The sequence below is a fragment of the Saimiri boliviensis genome, chromosome 1 (assembly GCF_048565385.1).
Source record: "Saimiri boliviensis isolate mSaiBol1 chromosome 1, mSaiBol1.pri, whole genome shotgun sequence".
Classification (NCBI taxonomy): Eukaryota; Metazoa; Chordata; class Mammalia; order Primates; family Cebidae; genus Saimiri; species Saimiri boliviensis.
In genome coordinates this window covers 54,433,233-54,445,718 of record NC_133449.1, presented here as the reverse complement: position 1 = coordinate 54,445,718, position 12,486 = coordinate 54,433,233, and positions in this window count along the sequence as shown.

Genomic DNA, 12,486 nt, shown 5'->3' with positions numbered 1-12,486 from the left:
TTGCTCTGTTGATTTGCCCCAGTGATTATCATGCTTTAGTGCATCTAAGAGTTAGCCAAAACCATGTACAGCCAACCTCAAGTGCAATTTAAGAGCTACTCAGAGTTAATCATGACAATGGTGATTTCAGCCTTTTATACTGACTTTAGAACATAGCACGACTCTTTTCATATATAAATAAACATCTCAAAGCTTATACTCCTTCATAGTACTTCACACGGTAACTGCTTTATATGAAGATCCATTATTATTCAATAAGTTACTCTTCTACCAGACCCTCAGCTCTATGAAAGCAGGATTCACACTTTTTTAAATCTATTGTTATACCTGTTTTAGTTTTCTACTGATGCTATAACAAATTGTGACACACAGTGCACAAAACAATATAGATGTATTATTTTAAATTTTGCCTGGTGTCTGATGTAGGTGTCACTGGGCTAAAATCAAAGTGTCCGCAGGGCTGTGCTGCTTTCTGTAGGCTTTTGGGAGAATTGGTTTTCTTATCTTTTCCAGCTGCTAGAGGCCTTAGATGTTCCTTGGCATGTGGCCCCATTCCTAAATCTTGAAAGCCAGTGATACGGGTTGAATTCTTCTCACGCTAACCTCTATTTTTTCCCTTTTTCATCTACCTTTAAGGACCCTTATGATTAGATCAGACCACTCAAATATTTCAGGAAAATCTCCTCTATTTTAAGGTCAGTTGACTAGTAACCTTAATTCCATCTGCAACCTTAATTCTTCTTTGTAATTTCAGGTAATAGATTTACAAATTCCAGGGATCAGAATCTGGATATTTTTAGGGGTCATTATTCGACATTTCACAATACCCAATATGCCTACCATAATTGGTACTAAATAAATATTTGTCATATAAATGAATACATGGATGAATGAAGACTATAGACTTAATTTACTCATTAAATGACAGAGAAGATTCCCAATGTTTTTAATTTTTGAAAACTTTAAAAAAAAATAGCTGTGGAAGTTTATTTTTAAATACACTTTAAGTATTCTGTTATCAAGATGATTTCTTATGGAATCTAATAATGAGCTAATAGATTGACTATTAAGCCATTGTGCATTCTTGTGTAGTCCTTGGCACTAATAGATCTGGTTGGCCATTTCTTAAAGATACTTGCACACTGATGAAACACACGCCTTGCTAGATTTTAGTATTATAGTTTATTCACTTAAAATGATACTAATAGCTTATATATGATAAATGTTTATGTGTTCCATACTGGGACAAATTGTAAATATTGTAAATGGTTACTAGCTGTTCTCTTCCTACCCTCATGTTCATTGTGTAAAATTTTATACTCCGTTCTCACAACAATTTTATGTAGCAGGCTTCATTATTATCTTTATTTTATAGATGACTAAAATTAGTTTTATAGACACTAACTATTTTGCCTATTGTTATGGCAAAATTGATAATGGTAGATACAACACATCATCGACTCTGGTCCTTTTGAGTCATAATCTACGCTACTAACCACAGGGTTCTATTAACTGGTGCATTTCATCTCGGTCTGTCACTCAGACTGAAGTGCAGTGGCACAATCTCTACTCACTACAACCTCTGCCTCTTGTGTTCAAGTGAGAATAACTGTCTAATGTTTGTGTTTTTAGTACAAACAGGCATTCACTATGTTGGCCATGCTGGTCTCAAACTCCTGACCTCAAGTGATCCACCCACCTCAGCCTCCCAAAGTGCTGAGATTACAGGCATGAGTCATCACACCTGGACCAATTGCTGCATATCCTCCCATGTTTGTTCTGAAATAGTCTATATGGTACTATTTCTTAGAAAATTTCAAAGAATGTACCTTTAAAGCTTGGCCTTAGAGGTCTTTATAAAATAAACTTCTGTTACAACCTTTTTAGTGACTTTCTTTTTGCCTGGGTTAACCTGGACTCTCCTCATGGCCCCTTATTTCTTATTTGTTCATTAAATCCTTCGACAGATTTTATTCAACAGTACTTTTTGACAAGAAATCTATCAGGTACATTATTTTCATTGCTCTCATGGAGTTAGTCCTATTCTAGAATCCATCAAATAAAATATAAAGAACAACTAAATACATAATTAAAATTACAATTAGCGTTGTGAAGAAAATTAATAAATTGCAAAAGAAAAAACTAAAAGGGCTGACCTCAACGCTGTACCGATATTGATATTTTAAAACCAACTCAATCCTACCACATCAGGAGCGCTGTATAATGATGCTCACCTTTCTAATACGCATCTTAGATTGACCCAGCTTGCTGTATCCATAACTGCCATCTAAAACTAAGTGCCAAGTGCTTCAGTGTGCACTAATTTTATTAATCACTGTGAGAACTAAAACAAACACAATAACGGAAAAGAAAACCTGACAACAGAAAAACTTTGAGATTTATTATTTAACCTCTGATAGGATCACATTTAAATAGTACCAAGCTTTACTACTCTCTCTACAAAAAAGTCCAACATAATCCTGTGAAATACCTTCTTAAGCCTGATGTTAGAGAGGAATAACAAAGCAGAATAATAAACAGAACACACAAATCTACCTGGGAAACCCATTACAAATGACAGAATGTAAATACTATATGCTAAACATCTAAGTGTTTCACAGGAAATTCTGCTGCTATAAGTGAATGAGCTATTCTGCTATTTTTGAATGCCAATCTCCAAGTTTCTGGAATGCAAGATCGTCAAAGGGACTAGCAATACTTATGATAAACTCTGAAAATCCCACTGTGGGTAAAATCATTTTAAAGAGAATTAGAAGCAAGGTGCAAGTACCAAATGAAGTATTTATATATTACTCACCAAATTTGTGTAATATTTATAACCAAGTTGGAATCATCTAAAGAGAAATGTCATTTATTTCACATCGAATATTCACCTGTGGCTGTGACTAAGTTGTTTTCAGTAGTAGAAGGCTCTAATTACAAAGTCACTCATAAATCCCTAAATGCCTCCCATAAATATAGTGGCATCCAACTAAATAAATAAATGTCCAAATATTATAAAATAATTGATTTTGCAGAGTAACAGTGGAATAAAACAACTTATGAAACTTATAATGACTGTATTCTATTATACAGTAAACAAGACATTGCTGATATGATTAAAGGTTATCCTGAATTCTCTGGGTAAGCCCACTTTAATCATGTGAGTCCTTAAAAATAGAATAAAGAAGCATAAAGCTAGGCAAGAGAGATGGCTTCATGAGAATTGGTGCTGGTTGTGTAGGGACCGAGGACCTGAGAAAGACCTCTGAGAATTAAAGGAGACCCAATGGAGAGCCAGTAAGGAGCTGGAGACTTCAGTCCTACAAATGCATGGATCTAAATTCTACCAGTACCCCAATGAGCAGTATACAGAACCTCCCCTAGATCCTCCAGAATGCAGCATTGTTAACAACTGAATCTTAGCCTTGTGAGATGTGTCAGACTTCTGACCTGCAAAAATGTAACATAAAAAATGGTTTCACCAAACGACTAAGTTGGAGAAAATCACTACAACAGCAAAGGAAGACTAACTGCGGCTCAAACCCTGCTCTTCTACTTCTTACTCTGACTGGCCTTGGGAAAGTAACTGAAACTCTCTGAGCCTCAGTTTCCTCATCAAAAAAATGATGATATTAACAGTATCTCAGATAATTACAATAATAAACTCAGAAAACATATAAAACACTTCATATAGTGTCTAGCATATGAAAAGCTTAATATTAGTAAAAGTTTAATTAATTAATATAAGTTCAATTAATATAAGTAAAAGCTTGATTAATATTAGTTGTGATTGCCCTATAAGGGCAATTGATTCCATATAATGGAACCAATACTTTTAAAAATAGATTTAAAAGTTTGTGTTCAAAAAGTCTGAGAAAAGCTGGATTAACTTTTTCAATTTAAAAACAGAGCTTTATTGAGGTATAATTGATATACAAAAAAACTAAACATATTTCATCGATACAATTTAGTAAGTTGGATATGAATACACTGATAATACCATCACTACAATCAAGATAATAGACATTGTATTAACCTGTTAATTACAAGTTTTCTTAGGGCACTTAGTAAATGCATATACTTTTTGAATTTCCAAGAGGATATATACTCTGCAGTGTTTTCTAAAAGTTTTGACTAGGAAACCTAATTTTACAAATATTGCTTTATACTTCTAAGAACATGCTCTGGGAAATAATGGACTAAATTTTGAAGACTCACATTGCTATGGACTGGATATTTTTAACCTACCAAAATTCATATGTAACCTACCAAAACTCAGTATCAACACACTGATTCCCAGTGTGTTGATATTGAGAGGCAGGGCTCCGGGAAGATAGGTTTAGAAGAGATCATGAGAGTAGAGCCTCCATGATGGCATTAATGCCCTTGTAAGAAGAGGAAGAGACCACAGCCCACTCTATTTCTCTCTCTACTATGTGAGGATATAGCAAGAAGGCTGTATACTATCTGCAAACCAGAAGGAGGGCTTTCTAAAGACACCAAATCTGCTGGTACCTTAATCGTGGACTTTCCAGCCTCCAGAAGTGACAAATATATTTTTGTTGTTAAACTCCCAGTGTTTGTAATCATAGCCTGAGCTAAGACACATAAAGTGCAAACATCCTCTGAGAAGGGTAATATGTTAAGCCATTTATTATTAATGTTGTTGGTATAGGAATATAAAAACTTTAATAAGTTATAAGTAATATTTATATTCTATTTTGATGAAAAAGCTTTGCTGGAATTTACTTTAGAGTCAAAGGGCTGGTAGTAGTGATTATCAGAATATCAAGCATGGCTAAAGTAGGTGAAAAAAATTCTGCCTGTCAGAACATCATGAATTAGGATAGTCTAGAGATTGCTATATTGTTCACAAATACTGTGGAAGGAAGATTTTATCCCCAAGATTATCTATGACTCAAGGATACAGATGAAGTCAAGAGGTTTTGAAAAGTTATATCTCACTGTACAAAATGTGCTTTCCAAAGTATGTTGATGACATAAAGTAGGATACACATGTTTGGATGCAGCTGAAGAAAGAGATTATTGGCTTTCTGTTGGCAAAAGTCATTATTCTAGGACAGAGTGGATGCTAGCACAAAATAAACGTTCTTTGCCATTTGGAGACTTTCTTCCTCATTCCTCCCCAGTAAATGTTTTACATAATTAGTTATCACTAGGTTTAGGAGATCAGAGACCAGTAAGTTGCACATGAAAACAAACCTCACTAGAAATAAAATGCACATGGTCCTAGTGATGGCCAATTTTATGTGTCAACTTGACTAGGCCACAAGGTGCTGAAATAGTTGTTCATTGTTCTGAGTATGTCTGTAGGCTGTTTCTGGATGAGATCAACATTTTGTTGTTTTTGTTGTTTGTTTGTTTGTTTGTTGAGATACAGTCTCACTGTGTTCCCAAGGCTGGAGTGCACTGGCATGATCTCAGCTGACTGCAACCTCCACCTCTGAGGCTCAACTGATTCTTGTGACTCAGCCTCCTGAGTAGCTAGAACTACAGGCACATGTCACCACGCCTGGCTAAAGTTTGTATTTGTAGTAGAGATGGATTTTCACCATGTTGGCCAGGCTGGTCTGGAACTCCTGACCTCAAGTGATCCACCTGCCTTGGCCTCCCAAAGCACTGAGATTATGGGTGTGAGCCACCACATACAGCCAATATCAACATTTGAATTTGTAGACTGAGTTTAACAAATTGCCTTCCCTAATGTGGGTGGGTTTCATCCAATCAAAGTACTGAACAGGATTTAAAGGCTGAGCAAAAGAGAACTCTTTCTCCCTGACTACTTAAGCAGAGAATTTGTCTTCTGCCCTCAAACTCAAAAGGAAACTTTAGCTCTTATTGGGTCTTGAGCCTGCCAGCTTTTTGGACTGGAGTTTACTCCATTGTCTCTCCTCGTTTTCAGCTCTTTGTACTCAAACTGCAGCTACACAGCAGGACTCCTGAGTCTCTAGCTTGCCGTCTGTAGCTCTAGGGACTTTTCAGCCTCTATAATTACACAAGCCAATCCCTTATAATAAACTTCTTTCTCCTTTTCTCTTTCTCTCTTTTTACACACACACACAGAGTCATGTGCTGCATAGTGAAGTTTCAGTCAATGTTGGACTGCAAATACCATGGTAGTCTCATATGATTATAATGTACATGAAAAATTCCTATCACCTAGTAATGAACCCATCATAAGATTGTAGTTCAATGTATTACTCATGTGTTTCTAGTGATGCTGATACAAACAAATCTACTGCCCTGCCGGTCATATAAAAGTATAGCACATTCAATTTTGTACTGAAGCGGCTACATTGTCTAGGGTATATATCCTGGGGTTCATCATCATGCACTAGGAAACTTTAGGACGTGGACACACACAGAGTTTAGGAACAGAGGTTAAACAGGCAGAAGAGAAGAAAAAGTGAAACAGCTCTCTATAGAGAAAGGGATCTCCGAGTAGAAAGGATCGGCAGCAAATGTGCTAGATTTTATAGTCGGGTTTGAGGAGGTGGTGTCTGATTTACATAGGGCTCACAGATTGGTTTGATCAAATATGACATTTACATAGTACACAGTGAAGGCTGGCCACCCCACCCTAGTTTTATTATGCAAACGAGCTTTCCAGTTGATCCCTGCCATCTTGTCTGCTCCTTACTACACTCATGGCTGGCAGAGAAGGAAAGATGGAGCCGCCATCTTAAACATGTCTAGTCCCTAGTTCCTGCCATCATTCACCCCTACAAGCTCCCAGCCTGCTCGTCTAGGTCTGCAGCTAGACTTTACAGGCTGCTCTTTGTTAGAAACTGATTTGGAACTGTTTTTAGTTAAAAAGAAATGCCTTACTGAAGATTCCTATACTCTTACTATCTTACTTACTAGGTAATTTCTTCTTAACTCCTGTGTCAGTATGGCATATAATAATTGATAATGATAATAAGCAACTATGTTACTGGTTTATGTATTTACTACAATATACTTTTATCATTATTTGAGAGTATAAACCTTCTACTTATAAAAAAAATATTGACTGGAAAATGGACGCAAGTTGGTCTTTCAGGAGGTATTCAAGAAGCAGGCATTGCTATCATAAGAAATGACAGCTCCATGCATGTTATCACCCCTGAAGAGCTTCTAGTGGAATAAAATAAGGTGGAAGACAGTGATACTGATGATTCTAACTGTGCGTAGGTATAGGCCAATATGTGTGTTTGTGTCTTTGTTTTTCAAAGTTTTAGGATTAAAAAGCTTTAAAAGTTAAACAATTTTTGAAATCAAAAATAGAAAAAAAGCTGATAGAGTAAGTATATAAAGAAAGAAAAATTGGCCAGGTGCGGTGGCTCATACCTGTAATCCCAGCACTGCGGGAGGCTGAGGTAGGTGGATTACTTGAGGTCAGGAATTCAAGACCAGCGTGGCCGACATGGTAAAACTATGTCTCTACTAAAATATACAAGTTTCTACTAAAAATACAAAAATTAGCTTGGCCTGGTGGTGGGCACCTGTAGTTCTAGCTACTCAGTAGGCCGAGCCAGGAGAATTGCTTGAACCCAGAAGGTAGAGGTACCAGTAAGCCAAGCTCGTGTCACTGCACTCTGCACTCCAGCCTTGATGACAGAATGAGACTCTGTCTCAAAACCAAAACCAAAAACAAAAAACAGTGAAAGTTAAACACACACAGCTAAATTACAATCTATAAACCCCTATGCGAACAAAAAAACTTCAAGTGGTGGCAATAAAATAGAGGTTCAATCTAAGAGACTCATTCATGATTTTATTGAAACCAAGAGGGATGCTGTTATAACATCTAGAGGATGAACTTCTCAATGCTGTTTAGAAACACCACATAAGGCCTCCAGGACATGTCAAAAAGGTTGCTGCATTAAAAATAACTGCACCAAGACAATAGGGCAAAGAATTGGCTCCCTATGAAATAAGGGCCAGAAAAATGAGTTCACTCACTACCCTGGGAAGAGGAAAAGAAGTTTATTAAGTTTACAAAGCAGCTTATAGAAGGCTGTGAAGGAAGATGAGATGAGAACATCATCCCTGTGCCTGAAAGGACAACAGAAGCCACATTTATTCCATCCAACTGGATATTGAGATATTAACAGAACAACTGGTCCATATCTGGTGAGAAGTAGAAGGTCCCATCAGAGTACGAATAGGAACTCTTGCTCTGATTAAGGCAAGTGTTATTACCATGAAAACCAAATCCATAGAAAATGACTTATTTGCTGTGTAATAGAATATAGTTATTATAAGTTCCAGGGATTAAGGTGTGAACTTCTTTAGGAGGCCCTTATTTTGCCAATGATAGGGTACACTTATTTTGACTTTGATGCCATGTTCTTATCACCATGACCCTTCGTTGTTTTAAGAATGCCCTATATAACAATAGCATAGAACTATGGGAAACATGTCTCCTTTGTTCAAAATAACAACACGAGAAGTAAAAATGCAGAATATAGGGCAGGCCTGGGAAAAATCTACTTGGGCTTTTAGAATCTCAGAACACAAAAGCGCTTGAAAAATGTTCATCATTCCGGAGCAATGTGTGTCATACATGGCCTGATTCCAGAAATTCCAAATAACTTATTTCTCAGAGCTTTAGAAAAGCGTGAGAAAGAAAGAGAAAGTGGACCCTTAAATATAATGTCTTTGTATTCTCTCTGGCCATAACCCCCTGACAAACTGCTCTGCAACATTATAAAAGTCCATTTGTTTGTAGGTGACTTGTGATAATATAAACAAGGACAAGAAGAGAGTTTTATTTGTTTCCTATATGAGTCGAGGTTGGTTTTTATACTTCAGACTTCAGTAAGCCACATGCTTAAGAATTATTACAGGGATTGTTTTCTTTTCCATAGTCAGACTTTTCCATAGTCCTTGGGTAGTCTTAGAAACAGCAAATATGTAGCTGAACACTTATGTCCTGACTACAAAGTATATTCCTTTTCAACTATCCAGTATGTGTTCCATTATGTATAAAAGTTCATTTACTTGGTGCTATAATGTATCATAAATATTTTTACCCTTTTTTTTTATCTTGAAAAAAATAACGGTCCACAGAAATTATCAATCTAGGATAGAGTGGCTTTGTTTTCTAGGACTTTTATCTTTGTTTTGCTAGTATTTTATCAAGGATTTTTGCATTCATCATCATCAAATATACTGTACTATAGTTTTCTTTTTTTATTGTCTCCTTAGCTAGTTTTTGTATCAGGGTAATGTTGGCCTCAGAATCAGGGAGAATTTCCTCTCAATCAATTTTTTGGAATAGTTTTAGGAGACTGGTGTTAGCTTTGATTTATGTTTGATAGAATTTGGTAGTAAAGCAATCCATTCCTGGTCATTTCTTTGTTGAGCGAATTTCTATTACTGATATAATCCTGCTACTTATTATTGGTCCCTTTAGGTTTTTTGCTTTGTTCATGGTTCAATCTTAGCAGATTTGTATATGTCCAGGAATTTATCAATTTCCTCTGGATTTTTCAGTTTGGTAGCATATAGTTGTTCAACGTAATCTCTGATAGTCTTTTGTATTGCCGTGGTATCAATTGTAATGGCTCCTTTTTTGTTTCTGTATTTGTCTATTTGGCTTTTTCTTTTTTTTCTTGGTTAGTCTCCTAGTAGTTTATTTTTTTACCTTTAAAAAAATTTTTTTGTTTTGATGTTTCTTTGTTGTTTTTTTTTTTTTTTTTAGTCTATTTTATTCTATTTGAGTTCCTTAAAACTCAAACTTTTAGTTTGGTTTCTTCTTGCTCTTCTAGCTTCTTGAGGTTCAGCCAACAATGTTTAACTAATCTGAAGTATGTGCACAACTATTGCAGACACAAGGAAACACCTTTTAGTCTATTACGCCCGTCCTCAAAATTATTCCATTAATCTCAATCCACATTATTTAATTATTTTCTCTATTATTGGATCAGATCACATATCATATTACATATATTATATATATGTATTATTCTCTAACAAAAGACAGTATTTAAGAAACAAGATCTCATAATTATTAAAGTATGCCTTATAATTAGGTGTTAGGATGTGATTTTGTACTTCCATGGATTCTAATTAAGAAAATTAAATTTAATAAGCTTGGATAACATGATTTTAACTGGATCAAAAATTGGTTGCTAGGTTCTTAGCAGAGAAATAAAAACCTATATAAACATTGTTACCGTGAGTTCACTTAGTCCCATGGAAGGACAAGGTAGAAAGGTACTTGGCACAGTGTGATCATAGGGATATTTTTAAAGCAACTAATGTCAATCAGAATGAAATTAAATATTATAATTTGGCACAAACTTAGCTGCAAAATTAAAACATGGAAAAGCATTCAAACCAATATATATAAAGATTAGTGTTCAATTTAATCAGGTAAGAAAAGTGTGAACAAAGCCTATGTCCTTTTAATTGGTACACAGCAACATACAAACTGGATGATATAAATGTGAAAAAACCTAGATCACTATTTCCTCACCTGTTTAATATTGTTTTAAACAGTGTTTATTAGAGAGAAATCTGAATTGTCCAAAAGCACTGCAGTAAATGATTCATTAAGTACGTGGGTTGGCAAAGGGAATTGCTTCATTCTAGTTAGGGAACCTAAGATTGTTGATTTTTTACAATGTGAATCACCAAACAAATGATAAATTTTTATCTGAAAATAAAAGTAAGTCATTGAAGATATAGTCTCATTTTTAGCCAAATGCACATACACATACACATTCTCTCTCTCACATACACACACACACACACACACACACACACACACACACACATAGACATATACACATTTTCTATGCCAATGATATTATTATTGAACTGAAAATTTAACTTTTGGTAATAGGAGCTAGATCAAGATGAAATCAATGTTTAAATATTACACATACACCTCAATTTTATCACTGAATGCAAACAAAGAAGTAGAACATAAATTTAAAAAAATTAAGCCACCAAAAAATAATTCTGACAAATAAGTATGAGATAGATAAGACCCCTGTATCAACAACAACAACAAAAAGAACAGAGCATTTTTGAATGAAATTAAAGAAAATCTATCAAGATGACAGTTTATACCAAGTTACATGGATTGGAAAACTCAATATTGTAGAGCTATTAAATTTAGCCAATTGGTCTACAAATTTAATGCAATTCCATTCAAAACTTCAGCAAGCTTATGTATGTAAATTGGCAAACTCATTTTTTTGCTTTTCTTTAAGTTCTGGGATACAAGTACAGAATGCGCAGGTTTGTAACATAGGTATACATGTACCATGGTGGTTTGCTGCACCCATCAACCCGTCATCTACATTAGGTATTTCTCCTAGTGCTATCCCTCCCCTATCCTCCCACCCCCTGACAGGCTCGAGTGTGTGATGTTCCTCTCTCTGTGTCCATGTGTTCTCATTGTTCAACTCCCATTATGAGTGAGAACATGCGGTGTTTGGTTTTCTGTTCTTGTGTCAGTTTGCTGAGAATGATGGCTTCCAGCTTTATCCATGTCCCTGCAAAGGACATGAACTCATCCTTTTTTATGGCTGCATATTGGCTGTATTCCATGGTGTATATGTGCCACATTTTCTTTATCCAGTCTATCATTGATGGGCATTTGGATTGGTTCCAAGTCTTTGCTATTGTGAATAGTGCTGCAATAAATCATGTGTCTTTATAGTTGAATGATTTATAATGCTTTGTGTACATACCCAGTAACGGGATTGCTGGGTCAAATGATATTTCTGGTTCTATATCCTTCAGGAATTGTCACACTGTCTTCAATGAGTTGAACTAGTTTACATTCTCACCAACAGTATAAAAGCATTCTTATTTCTCAACATCCTCTCCAGCATCTTTTGTTTCCTAACTTACTAATGATCACAATTCTAACTGTCATGAGATGGTATTTCACTGTGGTTTTGATTTGCATTTCTCTAATGACCAGTGATGTTTTTTCCATGTTTGTTGGCCACATATATATCTTCTTTTGAGAAGTGTCTGTTCATATCCTTCACCCACTTTTTGATGGGGTTTGTTTTATTCTTGTGAATTTGTTTAAGATTTTTTTAGATTCTGGATATTTAGTCCTTTGTCAGATAGACAGATTGCAAAAATTTTCTCCCATTCTGTAGGTTGTCTGTACACTCTTATGATAGTTTCTTTTACTGTGCAGAAGCTCTTTACTTTAATTAGGTCTCCTTTGTCTATTTTGGCTTTTGTTGCCATTGCTTTTGGTGTTTTAGTCATAAAATCTTTGCCCATCCCTATATTCTAAATGGCACTGGCTAGGTTTTCTTCTAGGGTTTTTATGGTTTTAGGTCTTACATTTAAGTATTTAATCAATCTTGAGTTAATTTTTGTCAATAGATTCAGAAAAGGCCTTTGATAAAATTAAAACCCCTTCATATTAAAAACTCTCAATAAACCAGGTACTGATGGGATGTATCTCAAAATAATAAGAGCTATTTGTGACAAATCCAC